Here is a 25,928-nt window from a genome sequence, read left to right as displayed (position 1 = left end):
ATTAGAGTAGTATTGCCAAAGGCTTTGTTATCTAGTCTTAATTACTAATTATGAGATGTAATTAACTTTGTTATCACCTTCACCCCTTTCATGGACCAGAAGTTCTTTTGAACTTAAAGTTTCTCTGTAAATGAAAGATCCATTTATGTGATCATAGATGTAATGGTTCTGATCCATTCCACCCTCTTTCCCCTGTCTCAAATCTTCATGCTTCATTCTTGGTTTCTCTTGATCCCATCTCTGCTCTCTGTTTTGTCTCACCTGGTTTCTTTCTTCCCTCCTTTGGGCTCCTTTTCTACTTTAATATGAATCAGCTGGTTTATTTACTCAGTGACTGTTTCTCCTCAAGCTTTCCAGCCTTGATTCAGTGAGTAGTAGAATGCGACTCTTAACTGCATATGTTAAAGGCATCCCAGGGTGGGCGACTTGGACTGAGCCAACCAGCAAACGGAAGACTGTATGCGTGTGAGCAAGTGTGCTGTGTTGCTGCTGCCGCCGCCACCGCCGCCGCTGCTCCAAGCAGATGTCTCTCCTCAGCCTGTCCAGCTTGGAATCCATTAAGGAAAAGGCAGATTTCCCTGCTCATGTGATAAAAATTTGTTTTCTTCCTTAAAGACTAGGCTGGTTGCCCAAGAGGAGGCCTCCTAATCACAGGGAAGAAAACGGAACACGTGCACACGTGTTTCCTTTTCTTGAAAACAATTCTGTGCATTCTGCTCAGAAAGCAGGTACCTCAGCGCTTTGCTGCTCAGACTTCCTCTGCTTCTTGTTGCCTTTACTATCCCTGCTCCTAGGCAACTGCTGGGTGCTTATACAGTCAGCCCTCAGTATCCACAGGGGATTTGTCCCAGGACCCCCCTGAGGTTACCATAATCCACCTGTGCCCAAGTCTCTTATATAAAAGGCATGGAACAGTCAGTCCTCGGTACCCGAGTTTCCGCATTCACAGGTAGGAGGTGCCACCTGTATCCACTCACTGTTGTCGGGGTTGCTTCTATCTGCACCTGATACATTGTTCACCCAGGCCAGCCCAGTCTTCTCAGCCTGCCATTCAAGGTCCTCCACAGTCTGGAGCCAACTAACTCTTCTACGCTTGTTTCTTACTACTTCTCTTCACATGCCTTAACTTCTAGCCGAACTGGATCCTTCACTATTTCTTAAATGTATACTTCATTTACTCAAGTCTCCGGTTCTTGTTTATACTTTTCTTTTACTGGGATTTTAATCTCTTCCTCATTTCCTATCTGTCAAATTCTAAGCCCAACATAGATGCCACCTCCTGTGATACTCTCCTTAGGTAGAGGTCACCCTTCCTGTGAACATATAGGGCACTTACTATCCCATCTTGCATTGTAATGGCTTGTGTACCTGTGTTCTCTCCTCAGCTACATTGCAGATCCATTGAGTCCAAGGATTCTTGGCAAATAAATTAAAAGTACTAAAATACAAACGGTTCTTATTAAGTACAAATAGTTATTTATTAAATCACCTAGGGGAGAGGAAAATGTATTTTATTCTTTGAAATGATGTTTCTCATATTTGCATAGCTCTATTTATAAAGAGATTGAGAGTTTAGTTAAACATAACCTCTTGCTTATAACAGCTACAAATTTCTTGTGTTTTTATCAAAATTTTAAAAAGTTGGAGGATATGTGCATTTTGAACTTGAACTGTATTCTCCAGCTCTTTTCAATTATTATTTCCAGTGACTGAATACATACGTAAATTCCATATTATTAGAGGAATAAAGTATGTACTTTATTATGATAGACACTAACTTGCAGAGTGTTTATAAAAAGGTAAAGTGTTACCTGTTTGAATTTGGAATATACTTTTCCTTGGAAACATTTTCTAATATATTTAGGTCCCTATTTTCTACCTCAAATGTAGTCAACACAGAATATTCCTAAGTTACGATTAGTATCATGTTTCTGTGGGAAGTGATTTCAGAGATCCAGCTTGGAATGCCAGCCAGGATGCCAGCCCTTCCTGTTCTTTGAGAAAATCTACCTACTGCTTCTTCCTCTTCTTTCTAAGCTGTGGGCTCTAAATTTTCCTATGAGCATTTATTTACTCTTCCAAAGTTTAAGTAGCTCATCTCTGAAGTGTTTCCTAATTCTATATTACCATCACAGATTTTTTACTTTCTAGACCTGCATTTTAATCTATTGGACTCCTTAAATTAAACTCATTTTCTCAGTCAAGCTCATCTTTTCTATAAAACAAGTTCTTCCTCTTGATTCTCTTATCTATAGTGTGCTACAGTTTCAAATTTTTTAACTTTTAGGTTTAAACTCTGAGAACAGCACTGTCCAATAGAAATATAATGCAAGCCATATAGGTAATTAAAATTTTTCTAGTAGTCACATTAAAAACATGGGAACATAATTTAATATTTAACCCAGTGTACCTAAAATATTATCATTTTAACATGTAATCAATATAAAAATTATGGAAGTATTTTATATCCTTTTTTTCCACACTAAGTCTTTAAAATCTGGTGTTCATTTTACACCTAAAGCACATTAAGAAAACAATCCCATTTAAAATTGTTTTGAAAAGAATAAAATACCTATGAATAAATTTAATCAAGGAGGTGAAAGACCTGTACACTGAAAACTATTAACACATTAATGAAAGAAATTGAAGAAGATACAAATAAATGGAACAATATTTCATGTTCATGGATTGCAAGAATTCATATTGTTAAAATATCCATATTACCCAAAGCAATCTATAGATTAAGTTCAATTCCAGTCAAAATTCCAACGGCATTTTCCACAGAAATAGAACAAATAATCTTAAAACTTGTATGGAACCACAGAAGACCCCAAATAGCGACAGCAATCTTGTGAAGAACAAAGCTGGAGACATCACACTCCCTGATTTCAAACTATTACAAAGCCATAGTAATTGAAACAGTATGGTATTGGCATAAAAACAGACACTTAGATCCATGGAACAGAATAGAGAGCCCAGAAATAAACCCATGGTCAATTAATATATGGCAAAGGAGGCAAGAATATACAATGGGGAAAGGACAGTCTCTTCAATAAATGGTGTTGAGAAAACTGTACAGCCACATGCGTAAGAATGAAACTAGACTACTGTCTTACGCCATACACAAAAATCAACTCAAAATGGATCAAAGGCTTGAATATAAGATCTGAAACCATAAAATTCCTAGAAGAAAACACAGGCAGTAAGCTCCTTGACATTGGTCTTGGTGATTTTTTGGATCTGACTCCAAAAGCAAAGGCAATAAAAGTAAAAATAAATAAGTGGGACTACATCAAACTTAAAAAGTTTCTGCACAGCAAAGGAAATCATCAACAAAATGAAAAGGCAACCTACTGAATGGGAGAAAATATTTATAAATCATATATCTAATAAGGGGCTAATATGCAATATATATAAAGAACTCACATACCTCAGTAGCAAAAAAACCAAACAGTCCTATTAAAAAGTAGGCAGAGGATCTGAATAGACATTTTCCCAAAGAAGACATACAGATGGCCAACAGGCAAATAAAAAGATGCTGAACATCACTAATCATTAGGGAAATGGAAATCAAAACCACAAGAACATCACTTCATGCCTGTTAGTATGGCTAATGTAAAAAAGACAAGAAATAACAAGTGTTGGGGAGGGTGTGGAGAAAGGGAACCCTCGTGCACTGCTGGTGGGAATGTAAGTTGGTTCAGCCACTATGGAGAGCAGTACGGAGGTTCTTCAGAAAGTTAAAAATAGAACTCCTGTATGACTTAGCAATTCCACTCCTGGGTATTTATCCAGAGAAAATGAAAACACTAATTCAAAAAGATACATGTACCCCTGTGTTCATTTCAACAGTATTTTCAATAACCAAGATATGGAAGTAACCTAAGTGTCCATGGATGGATGAATGGATTAAGTAGATGTGGAGATCGATCTATCTCTCTCTCTCTCTATCTGTCATCTATCTATCTAATCATATGTACATACACACATACATACATACAGTGGAATACTATTCAGCTGAAGAAAAGAAGGAAATCTTGCCATTGTGACAACATGGATGGACCTTGAGGGCAGTATGATAAGTGAAATAAGTCAGACAGAAAGACAAATACCATATGATCTCACTTATATGTGGAATTTTTTTTTTTTTCCCGCTGCGTTGGGTCTTTGTTGCTGTGCACGGGCTTTCTCTAGTTGCGGTGAGCAGGGGCTACTCTTCGTTGTGGTGCGTGGGCTTCTCATTGCAGTGGCTTCTCTTGTTGCAGAGCACGGGCTCTAGGCGCATGAGGTTCAGTAGTTGTGGCTCACAGGCTCTAGAGCACAGGCTCAGTAGATGTGGTGCATGGGCTTAGTTGCTCCACAGCATGTGGGATCTTCCCGGACCAGGGCTCGAACCCGTGTCCCCCGCATTGGCAGGCGGATTCTCAACCACTGTGCCACCAGGGAAGCCCCCCTTTTAGTCCTTTTTAATAGTCTATATTTCTCTGCCAAGAATCTCTACCTTTCTGTTCTGTTGGGTCCATCCCAGAGCCATACAGCATGGATCTCACCCTAAACAACATACCAAAAGCTTTAAGAACTTAACTATGGAGTAGACAGTCTCCTAAGTATCAGACTGGCCCCTGCTAATGCATATGTAGTACAATTCAGATAGCACCACTGAGACTTTGAAAGCTGAACTGACATTGAAACTACAACCCACAAAAGGTTTGCAGTTTGCATCTTGACCCTAACCTGGCCAATAATCTGGTAAAGCAAACAGACAGACAAAAACCAAAACACAGTATTCTTCATAGAATTTGAGCAAGACCCAAAGTCCCATAGCATATAATATTCCAAATGTCTGTAATATGATGAAAAATTACTTGACATGGAAAGAACCAGGGAAGTCTGATAAATTCTCAAGTGAAAAGACAATCAAGATGCCAACTCTGAGATTACCCAGATGTTTCATATCAAGCAGTGACTTAAAAATAGCTATCATAACCATGTTCCAAGAAGTAAAGAAATAGAAGGTATAAAAAAGAACCAAATTGAAATTTTATAACTGAAAAAACCAGTAACTAGAAATTTGAAAAAAATCACTAAGTGTTCAAAAGCAGAGTGGATATGACAAAGGTAAGAGTCAGTGAATTCAAAGATAGAAATGACACGAATACAAATTATTTGTTCTGAACAATAGAGAGAAAAAAGACTTTAAAACAATGAACAGAGCCTCAGGATCCTGTGAAATAACATCAAAAGGTCTAATGTTTTTGCCATTGGTGTTCCAGAAGGAGATGAGAGAGTGTGGTGCAGAAAAAAATATTTGAAGAAAAAAATGACTGAAAAAATGACTGAAAGTGCCCCCAATTTGACAAAAGACAAACTTACAAATCCAGTAAGCTCAGTGAGCCTGAAACAGAAGAAACTCAAAGAGATTCATGCCCAGATATATCATAAACAAACTGCCGAAAATCAGAGAAAAAGAAAATTATCTTGAAAGCAGCCAGAGAAAAATGATGCATTACAGAGGAACAATGATTTGAATGACTTCAGAGAAACCATGAAGCCCAGAAGGCAGTAGAACAACATTTTTAGAGTGCTGAAACCAGAATTCTATATATGGCAAAATATCCTTCATGAATGAAGATGAAATAGAGACATTCTCAGCTAAAGGAAATCTAAGAGAATTTATCTCCAGCAGACCTACTTTAAAAACATTATGTACTGCACGTAATAAAACAACGTCCAAAATTTATGAAGCAAAAAAGAATAGAACCACAGGGAGAAATTGGTAAAAGTCCACCATAAGAGTGGATTTCAGTATACCTCTCTTAAGCAATTGATGATCAATTAAAAAAAAAGATGCAATAGACTTGAGTAACACAATTAACAAGCTTGATCTGGAGGACGTGTATAGAACCTTATACCCAGAAATTGAAGAAGAAATGTATTCCTCAAGACATATGGAAAAAGTACTAAAAAGTGACCACGTAGTGGGCTATAAAGCAAGTCTCTAACTCCAAAGAATCTATATCTTATAGACTGCATTGTCTAACAACAATGCAATTTAATTACAATTACAATCTTCTATACATTTGAAATTTAAAATCACATTTCTAAAGAGTTCATATTCTTTACTCAAAGAAGTCATATGAGAGAAAAAGAATAGTACTCAACAGTAATGGAAAAAATACATATTCAACTGGGATGCAGCTAAAGTAAGACTTCTGGGAGAATGCAAATGCAAATTTTGAATAGATTTTGAAAGTATATTATAAGGAAGCAAGCTGAGTATAGGAAAGAGCTCCTAAATTCTTTTTTAATTTTCAAAACAAAAATAAAACACATTTTGAAAAATAAAGTCAACAACAATAATAGAAAACAACCCAATTTAAAATTGGGCAAAGGACTTGAGTGGACATTTCTCCAAAGAAGGTATACAAATTGCCAATAAGCACATGAAAAGATGCTCAACATCACTAATCATTAGGGAAATGCAAATTAAAATCACAATGAGATACCACTTCACACTCATTATAATGGCTACTATGGAAAAAACAAAACAAAATGACAAGTGTTAGTGGGAGATTGGGATTGACATATACACACTACTATATATAAAATAGATAACTAATAAGAACCTATGTATAGCACAGGGAACCCTACTTAATACTCTGTAATAACCTATATGCGAAAAGAATGTAAAAAAGAGTGGATATATGTGTGTGTGTGTATATATATATATATATATATATATATATATATATATATGTAACTGATTCACTTTGCTGTATAGCAGAAAGTAAAAACATTGTAAATCAACTATACTTCAGTTAAAAAAAAAAGAAACAAAAGAGAAAACTGAGTCTTAGGATTAGTGAACTAACTTACTGATGGACATTTCTTCCAATACTGCAGCTTATAGAAGGAGAGTGGACTGTTTTCCCCATTGAATTGAAACTATATATTCTCTAATTTATGATTATCTTTAATATAAGTTTTATTTTCAGAATACATTTTTGGTGTTAATTTAGTATAGTCCCTGAAGAGGGCAAGGAAAGAAATGCAGTTTACACCTTTGATCATGTGACTCTTGGTATCACCCTCTAGTCAAGCTTTCAAGACATACAAACACATACACACATGTATTTGACTTGAGAAGATAAACATGAGTTTTGCAAGGATGTATTTATATTTTATTTTGGTGAATACTGCTTAAATCTAGTCTCTAGATTTGGGCATAGTGGATACTTCCTGGTATATAATATTTATTGAATTGCCTTTCAGTTGATGATCCAGTGTTTTGTTTGTTTGTTTGTTTTTGTTTTTGGAAGCTTGATGGGGAGTCATGCAGTTGATTATTTTATGACATATGGCTTCTTTATCATTTTTCTTTGGTAAAAAATATTTTCCTGAACAGTGTACTTAATTCTTGTTGTATATATTTATATATGTGTGTTTGTGTGTGTGTGTATGTATTTTTAAATTTAGTCAGTAAAAATTTTTTTCTTTATTTTTTTTTTAATCCTTCGATTAACAATTGTTAAAAACAAGACAACAGGCCCAAAAATGGAGTCACTTATGCGAAGCCCCACATCTCCAAACTGAGGCTTACCTTAATTACAGTTTCAGCTCTCCCAGAAATGTAATCTTAAACCAGTCCATCAGGAATTGCCTAATCAGCACTAGTTAGGTAATCTGTCCAGTACACCCCTGATATCACCTAAAGGAAAATGACCTTCCAAAAACCAATGTGCTGTTTTGTCTAGTATAAGTTCCTTGTTCCCACTCCCTTCCTTCTGTAAAAGTCTTTCATTTTGTATAGCTCCTTAGAACTCCTTTCTGTCTTTTAGATTGGTTGCTGTCTGATTGATGAAGCATTGGATAAATCCAATAAGTTCTTTAAAATTTATTCAGTTAAATTCTGTTTGTTGGTTTTTGAACACCAAACCTCTTTTTTTTTTTTTAAACATCTTTATTGGAGTATAATTGCTTTACAATGGTGTGTTAGTTTCTGCTTTATAACAAAGTGAATCAGCTATACATATACATATATCCCCATATCTCCTCCCTCTGTGTCTCCCTCCCACCCTCCCTATCCCACCCCTCTAGGTGGTCACAAAGCACTGAGCTGATCTCCCTGTGCTATGCGACTGCTTCCCACTAGCTATCTATTTTACATTTGGTAGTATATTTAAGTCCATGCCACTTTCTCACTTTATCCCAGTTTACCCTTCCCCCTCCCTATGTCCTCAAGTCCATTCTCTACGTCTTCGTCTTTATTCCTGTCCTGCCCCTAGGTTCTTCATAACCATTTTTTTTTTTTTTTAGATTCCATATATATGTGTTAGCATACGGTATTTGTTTTTCTCTTTCTGACTTACTTCACTCCGTATGACAGACTCTAGGTCCATCCACCTCACTACGAATAACTCAATTTCGTTTCTTTTTATGGCTGAGTAATATTCCATTGTATATATGTGCCACATCTTCTTTATCCATTCATCTGTCAATGGACACTTAGGTTGCTTCCATGTTCTGGCTATTGTAAATAGAGCTGCAATGAACATTGTGGCACATGATTTTTTTGAATTATGGTTTTCTTAGGGTATTTGCCCAGTAGTGGGATTGCTGGGTCATATGGTAGTTCTATTTTTAGTTTTTTAAGGAATCTCCATACTGTTCTCCATAGTGGCTGTATCAATTTACATTCCCACCAACAGTGCTAGAGCAAACCCTCTTTTTTTATTCTTTTTAAGTAATGTAATGACTTTCTTTCTGATATTACAGTGACCAGAACTCAATAGTATTTTATACATTGTATCATACAGATTTCCATGGCTTTCCTCACCTTCTGTTTTCATTGACAAATCAAGAAAAAAAATTTTTAATAAAATGCTCTTCATTATTTCTCTTAGTCATTATTTTCTACATTATAAGACCTCCTCTACGTCTCTTTGCTGAAAATTTCTGTCAGTTTGTTAAGCGGCCATTATGTAAAGAGCTCATGGTCTAGGGCAAGCAAACAGGTAAACAAGTATAACAGAGTGATGTGATTGAGAACAGAGGGATGAATAAAGCGCTTGAGGAGGATGCATAGACAGACTTACTGAGTACTTTAGGGGATGGTGGTTGGATATGGCCCTTGAGCTGAACTTGAGGAGTAAGTAGAGTTTTGCTGGCTAAGCAGAACCTGAGATGGGTGCTGGAGTAGGGAGTGCATGTGGATACAACATACCAGGAAGAGGAGACAGCATGAGTGTGGGAGGCAAGAAAGATGTTCATCTTTTCTAGTGGGGAAAAGAAAGAGTCACCTGGTTTGGCTAGAGTGTCAGGCGTTGGGTGTCAGAGGCTGAGAAATTAATCTAGAAAGGTGAGCGAGACCAGACCTTGAAGGACCTAGCATGCCATGCTAAGAAAACTCCAATTTTGAGGTAAGTTAGAGAGATTGAAAGATTTCAAGGAGACAAATAAGATGAATGGTTCTCATGGAATTGGTGAGAATTGGGTTCAAGGGAGTGTTTGCAGACCGAGGAAGACCAGCTAAGTTTTGCAGTATTCTAGGTGAGAGATGAACAGAGTCATAGCCAGCGTAGTAGATGATAATGGAAAGAAAAGAGCAATTAGAGAAAAATAAAATGTATTTTGTTAAGATGGTAGAATAACTTCATGTTTTGATGTACCAGTTCTAAGTGCATGAAAATAATAGAATATTGTAATCAAATATATGAGAAAGTCAGTAAGACATAGTTGTGCTTTAAGATAAGATACATGTCTCCATGGACCAAAAATAGAGTGGATATTGTGCATTGAGGGGGCACTAAAGCCATCAGCCAGCTAAGCTCTGAGTCCAGAAGCAAGTTCTGAACCTAGGACATGGGAAGACACAATTACAATGGTAAGACCAGGCACTGAACCAAGCTACCTGCTGACTCCATGCCTGGTTCTGGAATGTCCCTAATATCCCACAGAGCAGGAGCTCCAACCCCCACCTGTGTAAGAACTGGTCTTAAACTGGGGGCCTGGGAGGCCAAAAGAGTCAACTATAAAATATACAGGGAGAAGTGAGCACAGATGGCCAGAGGGAGAGGTGGGAGGGTGGGGAGTAGGGATTAAACAAAAAGCTCTCATTCTTGTGAGCCTGCAAACTGGAATTCTACACATGTAAAGAAAGAAAAAAATAATAATAATAACCTTACCTAAGAAATTATTTTTAAATATTCTTCAGTAAGAATTAAAAATGAATCTAAGGAGAAAGGCACAAAATATAAGAAACAACCCTCAGCCATAAAAAGGAACGAAACTGCAATTTTCAGAGACGTGGATTGGACCTAGAGACTGTCATACAGAATGAAGTACGTCAGAAAGAGAAAAACAAATATCGTATAATATCGCTTATATGTGGAATCTAGAAAAATGATACAGATGAACTTATTTACAGAGCAGGAATAGAGACACAGACGTAGAGAATGGACGTATGGATACCAGAGATGGAAGGGTTGGGGGTGGGATGAATTGGGAGATTGGGATTGACATGTATACACCACTATCTATAAAATAGGTAACTAACAAGAACCTACTGTATAGTACAGGGAACCCTACTCAGTGCTCTGTGGTGACCTAAATGGGAAGGAAATCCAAAAAAGAGGGGATATAAGGATGTATGTATACGTATAGCTGATTCACTTTGCTGTGCAGCAGAAACTAACACAACATTGTAAAGCAACTATACTCCAATAAAAATTAATTTTAAAAAAAGAAACAACCATGAACACGAAATGATTTTATAAATCGAATCACAAACTTTAAGTACTGACTTTAAAAAACCTGTTTTGGTGTGTTAAAAAAAGATAAAACTAAAACTGGACAACACTAAGATTTGAGGCGTGAGTGTGGTGGGGGAGTACAGTGGTGTCCTCTGGCTTAAAGCATGCTAAGGTTCCCAATTGAGAAGAGAATAGAAACACTGAAAACCTTCAGATATTATTAGAAAATTTTGTAGTTACTTTTGTATCTGTAAAATTTTTGAGGACTATCATCAGAAGAATAGAAAAGTGATTCATAGCTTCCAAACCCCACAGGGGGGAAGAAAAGGATCTTAGAAAACATTTTTCAATCCAACAGAAGGGAAGAGAAGAGGAAAAAAAAACTTAAGGAAAAATGAAAGTGAATACAAAAAATGTGTTAGGAATAAATCTAATTACAATAAATATAAGCAAATTCATTTCTCATGAGATTGTAATTTAAAAATTCAGCTATCTACCCCCTATAAGAGACATAACAAAACATCTTTTTTTTTTTTTAACATCTTTATTGGAGTATAATTGTTTTACAATGGTGTGTTAGTTTCTGCTTTATAACAAAGTGAATCAGTTATACATATGTCCCCATATCTCTTCCCTCTTGCATCTCCCTCCCTCCCACCCTCCCTATCCCACCCCTCTAGGTGGTCACAAAGCACAGAGCTGATCTCCCATGCTATGCGGCTGCTTCCCACTAGCTATCTATTTTATGTTTGGTAGTGTAAGCAAACAGTCCCAGCTTACCCTTTGTCCCAGCTTACCCTTCCCCCCTCCCCGTATCCTCAAGTCCACTCTCTAGTAGGTCTGTGTCTTTATTCCTGTCTTGCCCCTAGGTTCTTCATGACTTTTTTTTTTTTAGATTCCATATATATGTGTTAGCATACGGTATTTATTTTTCTCTTTCTGACTTACTTCACTCTGTATGACAGACTCTAGGTCCATCTACCTCACTACAAATAACTCAGTTTCATTTCTTTTTATGGCTGAGTAATATTCCATTGTATATACGTGCCACATCTTCTTTATCCATTCATCTGTTGATGGACACTTAGGTTGCTTTCATGTCCTGGCTATTGTAAATAGAGCTGCAATGAACATTTTGCAAATGAAGCAACTGACAAAGGATTAATCTCCAAAATTTACAAGCAGCTCATGCAGCTCAACATCAAAAAAAAACAAACAACCCAATCCAAAAATGGGCAGAAGACCTAAATAGACATTTCTCCAAAGAAGATATACAGATTGGCAGCAAACACATGAAAGAATGCTCAACATCATTAATCATTAGAGAAATGCAAATCAAAACTACAATGAGATATCATCTCATACCAGTCAGAATGGCCATCATCAAAAAATCTAAAAACAATAAATGCTGGAGAGGGTGTGGAGAAAAGGAAACCCTCTTGCACTGTTGGTGGGAATGTAAATTGATACAGCCACTATGGAGAACAGTATGGAGGTTCCTTACATAACTAAAAATAGAACTACCATACGACCCAGCAATCCCATTACTGGGCATATACCCTGAGAAAACCATAATTCAAAAAGAGTCATGTACCAACCATCTTTTAAGAAAAGAAAAGAGGTAATTCCCTGGCGTCCAGTGGTCAGGAATCCGTGCTCTCACTGCCAAGGGCCCAGGTTCAGTCCCTGGTCGGAGAACTAAGATCCCGTAAGCTGTGCTGCATAGCCAAAAAAAAAAAAAAAAAAAGGAAAGAAAGTAAGAAGAAAAAGCTACACAAAAAGATTAAACATAAGGGGAGAGAAAGCACACTGAGAAAATATTAACCAAAATAGAAATTTCAGATCAGAATCTACAGATATTAGTAGCTGGAATAGACAGTTAAAAAGAAGTCAGATGACTGAAGTAACATTTCCTGAGACATAGCTCCTGAGAAAACTAATTCTGAGGAGGTTTCTTTTTTTGTATCCAAATAAATTTGAGAAATGATGCATTCTTTGTCCCCCTTTTGGAACTATTCAAAGTGCATATTTGCATATTAAAGTAAGCCCTTAAATTCTTAGATATCTGTTTAACTTTGTTTAACCCAGTATGTATTTGACCACAGAACCTTTAATCAGTTTGACAGACTGGGGGCAGGAGGGTAGGAAATTACTGGGGTAGCTCTCAAATTGAAAGAAGAGATTCAAGAACCAGGGTTTTAGTGACTAGAATTGAGCACCTGATGCTGCTAAAACACTCTTTTTTTGTCTTTATTATCTGCTAGTTTCTGCTGTGCTTTTGCTTGTCAACCTCATTATCTTTTACTGCAGACACTGTTCACATGGGCCTTCAGTAACCTTAGCTTAGCAACCCAGGACAGAACTCTTGGTTTTGTTGGATTTCCTTGGCCCCATGGACTAGGTGCTGTTTTCCTGTGGATGGGGTACCCTTATTGTCTGTGAGCGCAACCCTTTGGCCAGAGAGGCAGGATTCGTTAGCAGAAGGAGAATGGGAAACCTTACTGGCCAGAAACAAACAAAACATAGCTACCACATCACTGTAAACATCCAAAAACATCCTGTAGAAGTAGTGTTCTGAGGAACTGGCCTTGAGAAATGTTGCCGTGGGGTTTCTAGTGTATGCGGGTAGTAGTAATGTCTTAACTGAGAAAAGATGTGCAGAAGGAAGAACCAGTTGGGGGTCTGGGTGAGAGGAGGGTTGGGAGGACAAAACGTGCTGAGCTCGTTAGATTGGACATTTTTGGATTGGAAGATTTTGGGGCCAAGGGACCCTAACCCTGTCTTGAAGTTGCCTAGCCTAGTGCTGCGGATCGTAGTAGGAGTTCAGTAATGCTGAATGGATGTGTGGATCACCTGTGATTAACTTGTCATTTCCACAGATTAGTACAGTTGGTGATGAGATTCATTTTATAGGAGAGGGCTCTAAGGCTCAAAGCAGTTGATTTGCCCAAAATAACACTGTCCTGTCAGGACTGGAGCCAGAACATAGGTCTGGTGTGCCTTCTCAAGGTGTTGCTCTCTGCAGGTTGTGCCCCGCTGAGGAGACCTGAATTGGGGGTGAAATTCAGTTTACTCTCCACATGCCAGACTTGGTGTTCTCACCTTCTTCTGTCTGTTTAAGGTAAAGCCTTTTTTCTGATTTGGTCACCCAAAGGGGCTGCCTTTTTCTGGGTCATCTGCCCTGAAGGGTACCTTTTTACAGTTCACACAAAGGCACCGTCATGTCTCATGCCTTTGGGTTAGAAGAAGATTAAATAACCCTAACCCATTGGCCTAAATCTGGCTTCATAATTAGGCAAATCAGACAACTGTCACTCTGTTTCCAAGTAGTATTATCTTGGGATTATTGCCTTCTCTTGAATCTTGAAGCCATTTCACTTTGTTTTATATTTTCTCGTGTTCCACATGCCTGCCCTTCACCCCAACTATGTCAAGCCACTAGGTGTTATTTTTATGTATGATGGCATGTGGAACATACTGGGATTTTTTCCCCTGCTCCCATGTTTGTGGTTTAAATTTAAGTACCAATCTGCATGGACTTAAAATCGTTTGCTTCTCTCTTTAGCCTATGCTTTTAGTTGAACTAGTTCTTGATCCTAGACCTTGTGCTTTGATCAGTCTCCTTTTTCACCTTAACCCCTAGCTGACCTCTCATCAGAATTTGTGCATTTTCCTTTGGGGAGGCAACTTGGCCTAGTGCAATGAGCGTAATATTGAAAATCAGAGGATCCTAGTTCTGAGCCATTTGGCTCTACTGTGCACACTTACTTATTTCCCGTTAACTGTGGTGTGCTTTTTAAATGGAGGTTGTAAGACTCTAGTCTTCAATTTTCTCTACCTAACTGCATTAATGATTTGTAAAATTCACTATATTGAAGTTAATAGCATCTCGTTGAAATACTCTGATCTTTTGGAGTATGTGAGAATCAGAATGCCACCAATTAAAAAATTAATTTTCTTTGGTATTCTAACTAATTTACTTATTTAATTTAAACGTACAGTGGTTGCAAACACTAAACCATCATCGATCTCCGGAACTCTTTTCATCTTGCAAAACTGGAACTCTGTACCCATTAAACAGTAGCTCCCTATTTCCCTCTTCCCCTCTCCCCTGGAAAGCCCATCTACTTTCTGTCTGTATGAATTTGACTACTCTCGGTACCTCATACAGCATTTGTCTTTTGGGGACTGGCCTGTTTCACTTAGCACAGTGTCCTCAAGTTTCATCCATGTTGTAGCATGTGTTAGAATTTCTTTCCTTTTTAAGGCTGAATAATACTCCATTGTACTTCTGCACCATTTTACATACCCACCAACAATGCATAGGGGTTCTAATTTCTCACATTCTTGCCATTGCTTGTTATATTTCTGTTTTGTTTTAGAGTTGGCCATCCTAACGGATGTGAGGTTTTCTTTGGTATTATTACAGAATAGATAGATCCTGGTGCAAGTACACTGAGCCAGACTTGGAACTGACAAGTTGACTTTGTACTCAGCATCCTGAACAAAATGAAGCTGCTGGCTGTGAGGGTAGTCAGGAGGTAGTTTGTATTAAGAGGTGAGGAGGGAGAAGGCTGTCATCTGTGATAGGATGATGTATATGGCTTATTCTTTACTTTCAGGGGAAAAAAAGGTAGGGCAAGAAACATTCCTTTCTGCCATGATTCATTCTCATGAAACCAGGTGAAGAGTTCTCATACCACTTACATCGTCAACATTCAGTAGTTGCCTTTACCACATATTTGGTCTCACAGCATTCAGTAAAAGTTTTGTTCTGTAGGTTTTAGTACTTGAAGTTGACCACAAATATAATAATTTTTTATTACTTCCTATGGGATTGTTTCTCTACTGAATAAGGAAATAGTAAGTGAGATCTAATCTCTGTATAAACAGTAATGTGTCCTTGATCCTCATGCAGATCTGATAATTACCCTTTCTTAATATGATATCATGCAACATAGAAATGGTGGCAAAAGGGTACTGAATAACTAAGGGGCTGGAAAGAATGGCAGAGTGGACTAAGTCTGGCTTACATTTGCAAGTGCCACCTCTTCAACTATGCCTGCCCCACAATTCCAGAGTCCAGATTCTCAAGGGATTCCCCAGTGGGTTTTGGAGATGATAATTCCCAGTTAGCTGAGTGTAGCTTGTTAGCACAGCCTTCATAATCTTTAGTTTCTTGCTATCCTGAGTTTACTCTGATTTGCTACCAGGTTATCACCTGGCCTTTTGCTTATTCCTCCTTATTGTCTACCCTCCCTTCTTTGTCAGCCATCACTTCTTTTACCTTCCCCCAAAGTTATAACAGAACTCATGTGAACAATCAGTTCTCTATAAAATAGAGGGCAGATGATCATTATGCTTATGTTCTTCTCAAGCAAACTGGAGATGGAGGTGAACCCCAGAGGTTTGTGGAATATGGCAGTGATTGGATTACTCAATTTGGTTTATTAGCCTTGCTCTACTTGGTGATTGTTAATGTTGAATGCAAGGAATGTATAGAAAATGTACAGGGAAGTATCTTGACTCCTATCACAGAAAAATGTTGCAAATTATGCAACTGGTAAAGAAAGTAAAATAGAAGGACGTAAAGGCTGCAAGCTGTTTAATACCAGATTTCTTATTTGGCTTTTAAAAATGATTTTTTTACAGCTGAAAGATACATTATCTGCAAGATGGAGTTTTAAAAATTACATTCTCCCAAGACATCATTAACTTTCTCCTTGGGCTCCAGATATGTAGCTTTTAGGAGGCTAGAGTTTCATAGCAAATCCAATGTTATGTACCATCTTGATCTGGGGTGGATGTCAGAGAATTGGTTTTTAAAGTGATTTTCAAAATAAAAGCAAACCATTTCATTCTCTGATTTACCCCACCCTTTAGAAACCCCACCCTGATGGCCTCTTTTCTGCGCTGGTCCTTCTCAAACCAGCCCAGCTCCATGCGGAACATTCTGTTGCTCTTTCAGCATAAGCAGGTCTATTGTGATATTTATCTGAATTCAAACAAGGCTAATTAAAAGAGCTGCTGACAGTTGTTGTGATCTGACTTTGACTGCAGCTTGATGGTCATTATGGGTAAATAATGAACCAGGTCTGCAAATGTAGCAGCTGCCAACTTGGGATAGAAGAATGGCTACTGCTTCCAATTTAAGGATCTATCGACCACTTCCCTTCTCCCTGCAGATCTTCTGCAGAAAACTAATGTTTTCTGCTGCTGTGTATTGTGGTTTCAGCTGTTTCAGATAGAGCCTGTAATTTCCTTCTTTAATATTTAACTTAGGACATTATTAGCTTTCAGAGTTAACAACTTTTCTATTTTGAAGAAGTTCAGCTTTGTCCTTGTGTGTGCTATAACTAGCTAACCAGCTGTAGTTTATTTGTATGCATTTAAATTTGTATTATGTGGGAAACAGCTAGCCTGAAAGAGCAAAGTGCAGCTTTATGAAGATGTTTCAACATCCTATGTAGATGGGTGTTTTGTTTCTTTTTAAAGAGATAGATGCATGTCCGTTGCTTCTGTTTTCTTATAGATGGACACCTTTTGCCAAACCTCAGATTTGGGTTTTGTTCGCTGCATCAGTGACTTATGAAATATTTTGATACAAAGCTCTATTTATCAGTTCAGAGGAACTGCAGTGACTTTCATTAAAATGCAGTACTGAATATATTGTCACTGCATCATGAACTTTTCCTTATGCTATTAGCAAGTAGGAACAGGTGTATTAAAGGTAAGAGAAAAACACATTGCATTCATAGATTAATATACTCCCTTGCAGATTTCCCACACTTATAAAATAGAGCGTCTGGATTTAAAAGTCACATTCTAGAATTTAACACCAGCTAGTACTTAACAACACATCCCTAGCATTTGTTCACCTGCCATGGAAAAGGCTATCTGCATTATGTAAAGGCTGAGGATACAGTGGTGCTTTGTGCATAATGCAGCAGAGCTTCGAGATCTTGCTGAGAGGAAATGATCTCAAACATGCCCCCGAAAGAAAAGTCTTATTTTGAAAAATAATGATGAAAAATTGATTATTGCTCCATGTATTTGTGTCCATGTTTATTTCAGGAAAAACTAACTGAACTTTGTTTATCTGGCTCCAGAATAGTGCAGTGAACGTTTTTGCTTTTCTGTTTCCAGCTTGGATAATGCCAGAAATAGTGTTAACAAGGGGTTATGTTATGCTGGCTTATGTTAAACCAGATCACCCCCTAACATGTGCAGAGCCATTCATCTGTGTCACCAAAACCCAAGAGAACATCTGACATGGACTCTGAAACAGAAACAGTGATCACTTACAAATCAAACATGGCACGCTCTAAACTGATTGTGCACGGCAATCTTTTCTAGAAAGGACAACTAATTGAACATGATAAAGTGTAAAGTTAATTAACACCCTTAAATTTGTTGATTACTTTCACGGGATTATATTGTTCGTTGAGTAGCAGCTTTCTGTCCCAGCTGTCGCCTTTTTCAGCGAATGTCGCTGGTAAACAATAGAGACACCATAACAAGTCGTAAATGGTCCCTGTGACAGCAGCCCCTTGTGAGGCTGCATCTGTAGAAAATGATTAGAACAATTGCATTTTAAAGACGGCTCACATTGCAGCCCAAGTCCCATTGGCCCTCTTCTTGATCTCTTTTGATGGCAGACTGGTTAAAACATTTAAGTTCTTTTGAGTAAATTAAGTGATTTACTACGTTTTGCTATATATCAATGAGAGTGCTGTGGTGGCAGGAATTTTACAGTATTAAAGACAGATCTAACTCGATTGTACTTTTCAGATTTCCATCTCTTCCTTCTCTGGATTTGAAGACTTCTTTCAAGAGTCATAGGATCGAAAATGATCTCCTTATTTGTGACTTATAAATGGTTATTCTAAGTTACCTGCACTTGCATAATAGTTTTTCTGTCAAAACCCTTGGTTCAGCTTCTCAGTAAGGCTAAATTCCATATTTCAGTTCTTTGCTACTGCTAGGCTAAAGACTTTGACATGTTCAAGCTGAGTAGATCTACTTTTTGTTATATTTAAGTTTTTTATAACACCAGGGTAATAACTGTGTAAAGTATCTTTCCAATGTATTCTTTCATTTGAGCTTCAAATGAAGTATGGCGAGTGTTTTTATATCACCATTTTCAGATGGAGCAACCAAGATTGAGAGGTGTTGTAACTGGTCCAAGTGGTGTGACCTTCACTCCAGGTCACTTAACTCAGATCACAAGTTCATTTTTTAAGTCTTCATGATAATGTCTCCATACATGTGCACTTATGCTCATGCATGTTTATTCAGCAATAAGTGAAAATGCCATTATCACATGTAGAGAATCATGTTGCTCCAAAGTTGAGCTTTTTTGATAAGCTAGAAAACATTGTCTTACTATTCTTGGTCATTTTATTAATCATTGATTTCTTCTCTGCCTACCTCCTAAGAAGACAATGAATGTTTATCAGACACATGCTGGATGCTAAGATTCAAACAGCTCATGCCTATAAGGATCTTATCAAGACACCAGAAAAATCATTGATTAGTATCAGTGCTTTATTAGAGATATCACTAGGAATGTTATAAGAATAGAAGAAGGGGGTCATGGTCATGCACTGCTTCTCAGAGTTGACGTGAGTTGAGTCTTGAAAGATAAGCAGGAGTTAGGCAAAGAAGAAGGGGAAGGGAATTTCTTACAAGGGAACAGCCCAGGAAAGGCATGGATGCATGAAAAGTCATTGCACATGACAGCCACTGTAAAGGGTTTCCAGTATGTATTGCATAGTGGGTTTTGTTGCAGGGGGTAGATGAGGAAACCAGAGAAGTGGTTGGAGTTCATTGAGAACAATATTAAAAATGAAAATATCAGAAACCATTTAAGGAAAAAGAAGAGAAAGTTATTGCTTCCTGCAACTCAAGAAAAGGGGGGAAGATACAGTGAATTATGTAGTTCTCTTTTTTGCCGAAACATAAACATTTAAATAGTTCAGAAAAAATAACTTTTACTTAATGGAAAAAATAGAAACTGTGAGACTATATAGAAATGGTGAGGAATAATGAATAATGTCTTCAGCAGCTGGTTACGGTCATGTTAATGCATAACTTAAGACTTAAGCCTGTTTTGGTTCTTCTGTCAAATAAAAATGCCAAAGATTAGGAAAAACATAAATATTAGAATGAGATTATTAATATTAATATTGACTTATATTACAGGTACAAGGCTAAGATTAGCTAGAAAATGATGTAAAGTGGGAACTGAGTTTTAGCTCAGTTTAACTTGAAAAAATTATCACTGCTTTTGATGTAAAAATATGAAGAACGTTGTCCATTACTTCATTTACTGTCTCCTGCATAAAGTTCCAAATAATATTTTAAGCATGTAATTTAGTTCAAGGATAAGTTATGTTTTCCTTGAGACTGCTTTATTTCTCTCCGAAATAGGCTTTGCCAAAAAACTGAGATCTGTATTTGAAATTCATTGTGAAATCTTATGGTTTCATTTTGGTATTTGTTCTTAATTCTGATTTTCAGTTTTCTGATTGTTTTGTTCTAGTAAGCAAACTCAAATCTGTTGTAAAGAGAGGTAGGGTATTATGTACATTTAGATAACAGGCAGAACTCAGTGTCTGCATAAATAGACAAAATTATTTGCTCAGTTCATGTTATTTGAAACTGCTGTGAACACAGTTTACAAGTGGATTCATAATACCTGTATTCTTATCAAAGTTTTCACAAACCTACCGACAGTTAACAGGAAGACCATTACTGTCTGAGAACAATTTCTTATTTGCTTCTTCACCCTTTCTCTTTCTGAGAATCATTATTCTTTTGATGATAGAGTTTGAAAAATAGAAGGAAAGGGGGAATCGAGATATGGTGGTGATTGTCCTCATCCACCTGACACTTGGTATACGACACTACCTTTTGGCATTTATTTCTGAGTATATGTCTCTTTTTCCTAATTATATGTTAGACTTTTTGAGGGCAAAGACTATGTTTTATACCTATCATGACCTTACATTTTGGACTTTCTGGAATAGTTGTATTTCAGATAGTCTCCTAATACCAGAAAACAGGTCCTAATTTTTGATTTAGAAAATATGCTTATCCCCTGAATCATTGTACCTAGCACAAAGATCTAGCAGGTTGTTAAAAGCACTGAATAGATACTTGCTGCTGCTATTTTCTTCTTTGAACCTCCTTACAACTATGTGTATACCTCTCCTGTAGCATGCATTAACAGTCTTTTATTATTCATCATATTTGTGTGTTTTCCTTATCTCTTTTCCCATCTCCATACACACACACCCACACACCCACACACCCACACACCCACACACTGCCACCACCACAAACACTAGTTGTCAACCTCCTTGAGGTCAAGGACTGTTTCTTTGTCATTCTCAGGGTTGAGAACCACTGAGGAATGGATTTCGAATGGTCACATTTTTTATGTCAACTATTAGTAGGAGTGGCAGGAAAGAAAGAAGGAAGGTAGTTTAGATAATGGAGGCTCCCTGTGATATCTTTTCTATAAAGGGGAGGAGAGACTTAGAGACTTGGATTAGATTTAAAGTGCTGCTCCACTGTAAGGTTGATTGAAATCAAACTGCTACCAAGAGAAGTGATAGATGTCTATCACTTTAAAAGCAGGGTAGTCCGCCACCCATTTTGAATGGTTTGGACATTTGCCTTTTCATTTGTCTGTACAAATGAGTTCAGTTTTTCTGATTCTAGGGTCGTGGGAGAGAAACACAGGAGACATCATCACAGGAAAGTGTTAGATAAAACATTAGAGGCAACCACAAGTCTTTAGGCTTGTCAGATTTAATTACCATCGTTATATGAGAAAATTCATTTTCTATCTCTTTTCTCTAATCTGGAACTTTTTATATATATTATTTGCATAAAATGAAACATGCTGCAGTTTTGTGTATTAATATGATGTGGGAAAGTGTATGTATGTGAACTTGAGAATCCCAAATTACAGAATTTCAAAAGGTTAAAAGTAGCTCAGTGATAATCTTGTCTAATCATCTCACTTTATAGGTGAAAAAACTTGCTAGAACGACAAATGCTTTGTTCGTGTCTCTAGGAGAGCGGATCTCGCACATACTGCAGTCACTCATTTCCTTGCTCTTCCCTTCACCATTGCCTCCTCTTCTCTCTTGGAATGCATACTGTATTTACTGAGCATCTCTTATGTACCTGACACTGGGAATATGGGGTGAATAAGCCAGAGTCGCTGCTCTCATGGAGCTAATTTTCATGTAGGGAGTACAGACCAGAAACAAATAAATAGAGGTGTTAATATAAACAGGTGGTAATCAATGCTGTGAATAAAATTAAATCAGGAAAAGGGGATAGAGAGTGGCAGGATGCCATTTTAGATTGTTAGGTTGAGGGGGTCAGGGAAGGCCTCTCTAAAGAGGTGAATTCTGAGAAGAAACCTGAATGAAATAAAGGAAACAAGTCATAAATATCTAGGAGAAGAACATTCCAGGCAGAAGGAATAGCAAGTGCAAGGCTTTGAGATGGGAACTTACTTGACCTGTTTCAGGAACAGCAAGGAGGCCAGGGTGGCTGGAAAGCAGAGAGCAATGAAGAGAATAGTATGAAATGAGATAGGAGAGGTAGCCAAGGGCCACATCATGCACCGCTTTGTAGGACTTTGGATTTTGTATGAGAGTGATGGGACACTTTGGAGTCTGGAGAGTAGGGAAGGAACATGAACTAGATTTATACAGTTGACCCTTGAACAACAGGAGATCCACTTATGTGCAGATTTTTTTCAATAGTAAATATTACTGTACTACACGATCCATGGTTGGTTGAATCTGCAGCTGCAGAGGGCTGACCATAAATAGACTCAGATTTTCACCTGTGCGGGGGGTCAGTGCCCCTCACCCCTGCATTGTTCAAGGGTCAGCTGTATTTTAAAAGGATCCCTCTGGCTGCTGTATGGAGAATAGACTTTGGAGGCAAGAGCTAAAGGGAGATCAGGTAGGAGGCTATTGCAGTAATTCAGGTGAGAGATGGTGATGGCTCAGCCCAGGTGGTAGTGATGGCTAAGGAGAGAAGGGGCTGGATCACAGATGTGTAACTTAAGGATCAGGGACATATGTTATTCATCTATAACCCTAGGGCTTACCATGGGCTTGATTCTTAGTAGATTAATTTTGCTGAATGAATAAAACCAAACAAATGCGGCATTCTTGTCATTTTCCCACGCTATGATGCTTTTGAAAGGTTTTACAAGAGGTCTTCACTGTAATCTTAATATCACTGGCTATGGACCACTTTAGTATTTCTTTTTTTTTTTTAAGATTTATTTATTTATTTTTGGCTGCACTGGGTCTTCACTGCTGCGCTCAGGCTTTCTCTAGTTGTGTTGAGCGGGGGCTACTCTTTGTTGCGGTGTGCGGGCTTCTCATTACAGTGGCTTCTCTTGTATCGGAGCACGGGCTCTAGGCACGTGAGCTTCAGTAGTTACGGCATGCGAGCTCAGTAGATGTGGCTCGCGGGCTCTAGAGCGCAGGCTCAGTAGTTGTGGCGCACGGGCTTAGTTGCTCTGCGGCATGTGGGATCCTTCCGGACCAGGGCTAGAACCCATGTCCCCTTCATTGGCAGGTGGATTCCTAACCACTGCGCCACCAGGGAGGTCCCGTATTTCTTAATCTGGACCAGCCTGCTTCCATTATTTATAGGATTGGCTCAAGCCAGCCAGTGTTTAGCCAGAGAGGCTGAAATTATCCTAGAAAAGACAGTGGCTTAGGTAACCAAATAGGAAAGGACTCAAGGCATTATATAGGTGAGGATAAAACTCCCACTTTGCAGATTCAGGTTATAAAGTAGTAAGGCCTTACATTTAAGTAGCGTTTTATATTTTACAGCATCATATATTCACAGCCACTCTATGAAGAAGTTATTAATGCTTTTCCTATTTTATACACCGAAACTCAGAGAAGTTATGTAATTTGTTTATAATATAATTTGTTTATAATAACAAATAACATAGCCAGCACATCCCAAAACCAGATATTTCATCTCCAGATCCTTTACTGTTTGTTCCATGCTCATAAATTAATTTACTGAACAACTATTTATTGAATGTATCACGCACTGAGACAGATAAGGGAATGCTGACATAAACACGACCCAGTGCTCACCTTGTGAGTGCTTTATGGTGTCACAGAGGAATTGGGTAAGAAAGTCAAAGATTTTAATTTAATAAGGTGTATAAATGCTGTAATAAAATTAAGCACAGGACATATTTTGGTTTTGTATGTACAATTACTAAAATATAAGGTAAAATAAATACTTCTCCCAATATTCTTTCAGCTGCCTAATTATATATTCCATATTTTCCTATTTTGGGGAGTGGACCTGAATTAAAATGGCATGGCAATGTAATTTATTGTTTCTTATTCATAGACATCAAAATATTTATATACAGTGTCTTCTGAAATCCATGAGATGTCTTACACAGCTTTAGAGTTCTAGTTTTCTATATGTTATTTCAAAACTCAAAAGTGTTGCATTTATTTTGGGATAACTTAGGTCTTAATTTTGCCTTTGCAATGGGACTAGCCTTGATAGTGTCATATGGTTGAATATGCATGGAAAGTTAGAATTTGGTCCCAGGGAATGCCAAAACTTTAGAATTACCCAGTTGAGTCAGACCCTTACATTTGAATGTAGATTATGATAAAGTTGGAAATAATTACACCACCATAATGAGAGGAGGAAGGAGTGGAAATACCACAGACTTCTGAATTAAAAGATGAATTATTCTTTCTTTTGTGGTCTTCTCTTAAGTAACTTATTTCTTCTTTTTGAAGTACATGTTTGAACACGTGAGAAGGTACACCTGTCAAAAGATTAACCAGCTGAGAACCATTGTCAGCATTAATTTTCCTTTAGTAAATGACTCTCTGAAGCTATTTAGCAGCCTGTAATCTAGATGCAAAGCTCTTGACCTATGATGGATAGTGCTGGATTTGTTTGTAAGCTTTGACTTACGTCGTCTACATAATTTCTCCAGGTCAGAGCAACAGGATTTAGAGTAAGGTTGGTTATGTGGTTCGAATTAAAATGGCCATAGAAATTGAGCAAAAATAATTGTAAAACATTAATGATCCCACCATCTTGGTGAAGTAAATTAGAAACTAACGAAATGACAGTCACTTAAACGTCAACATTATCAGAATGTTCAAATGACACAGATGAGTTAATTAAAAGCATTTCTTATAATTGGGTTTTTGTACATAATCAGTTCCACCGTGTCTGAAAATATTGTGAAATAATGTGATTTAACCATATGTAAGCATCTCAGGCTTTCATAACATGTGGGCACTTCCTCTACCAACACTGTTCGGCTAACATAATGCTGACTTCTTTTGCTTTTAATAATTAGTTAAAAATAGCATGAACTGTAAAATAGAAAGGCTACTTGGTTTGGCAGTGGCAAAATATTCACAATTTGAATGAAATAAGGATCTCCTCATTTGGCTTTTTATGTATTAAAAATTGAGTATTTCATTGAATAAATTAAATTCAAAAGTAGGCCATTACTTGCAGCTGTCTATATTCGAATGGCCAGGTTTGATACATAGTACAATTATGGTTTCTTTATTCCTAGCTGTACTATAAATAAGTTGTAAAGGCAAAAATTGTAGTTATATAGCTCTTCCACATACTTTCCTGGTTGTGAACAATAAAACCTAACTTGAAAATTATGAATGAAGATTTCTCTAATGCTAAAAGTAGTAATAATGCTCTTGGTTTTGTTTTATAGTTAATAAAAATTTAGATGAGGGAAGTTACCCCCCACTTCCTTTTTAAGACAAGTCTAGGCCATATTTTCTGTGCTGAAGTAGAAGTTGCTTCTCCAATCATTTCTGTTAGCGAACATACATCTAAACCTTTGCTAAGGAGTGGCCAAACCAATGTTAAAGTTTATTTCTTCTTCCTGACATATCACTAAGAATGAATTGCCCAAAAGGTGTACAGGCATACCTCATTTTATTGCTCTTCACAAATATTGGGTTTTTCCATTATATTGTATATAGAATGGATAAACAACAAGGTCCTACTGTATAGCACAGGGAACTATATTTAATATCCTGTGATAAACCATAATGGAAAAGAATTTTAAAAAGAATGTATATATGTATAACTGAATCA

General features: G+C 37.4%; 1 protein-coding gene across 4 annotated transcripts in view; it reads left to right on the top strand.

The window, feature by feature from the left end:
- The window catches only part of HIBADH (3-hydroxyisobutyrate dehydrogenase), a 105,589-nt gene that overhangs the window by 63,867 nt on the left and 15,794 nt on the right, over positions 1-25,928 (top strand). The gene's annotated exons all lie outside the window — the stretch shown is intronic.

The sequence above is a fragment of the Balaenoptera physalus genome (assembly GCF_965194825.1).
Source record: "Balaenoptera physalus genome assembly, chromosome: 8".
Taxonomy (NCBI): domain Eukaryota; kingdom Metazoa; phylum Chordata; class Mammalia; order Artiodactyla; family Balaenopteridae; genus Balaenoptera; species Balaenoptera physalus.
Note: the sequence above shows the minus strand (reverse complement) of the source record. Positions and strands in the feature narration are given on the sequence as shown.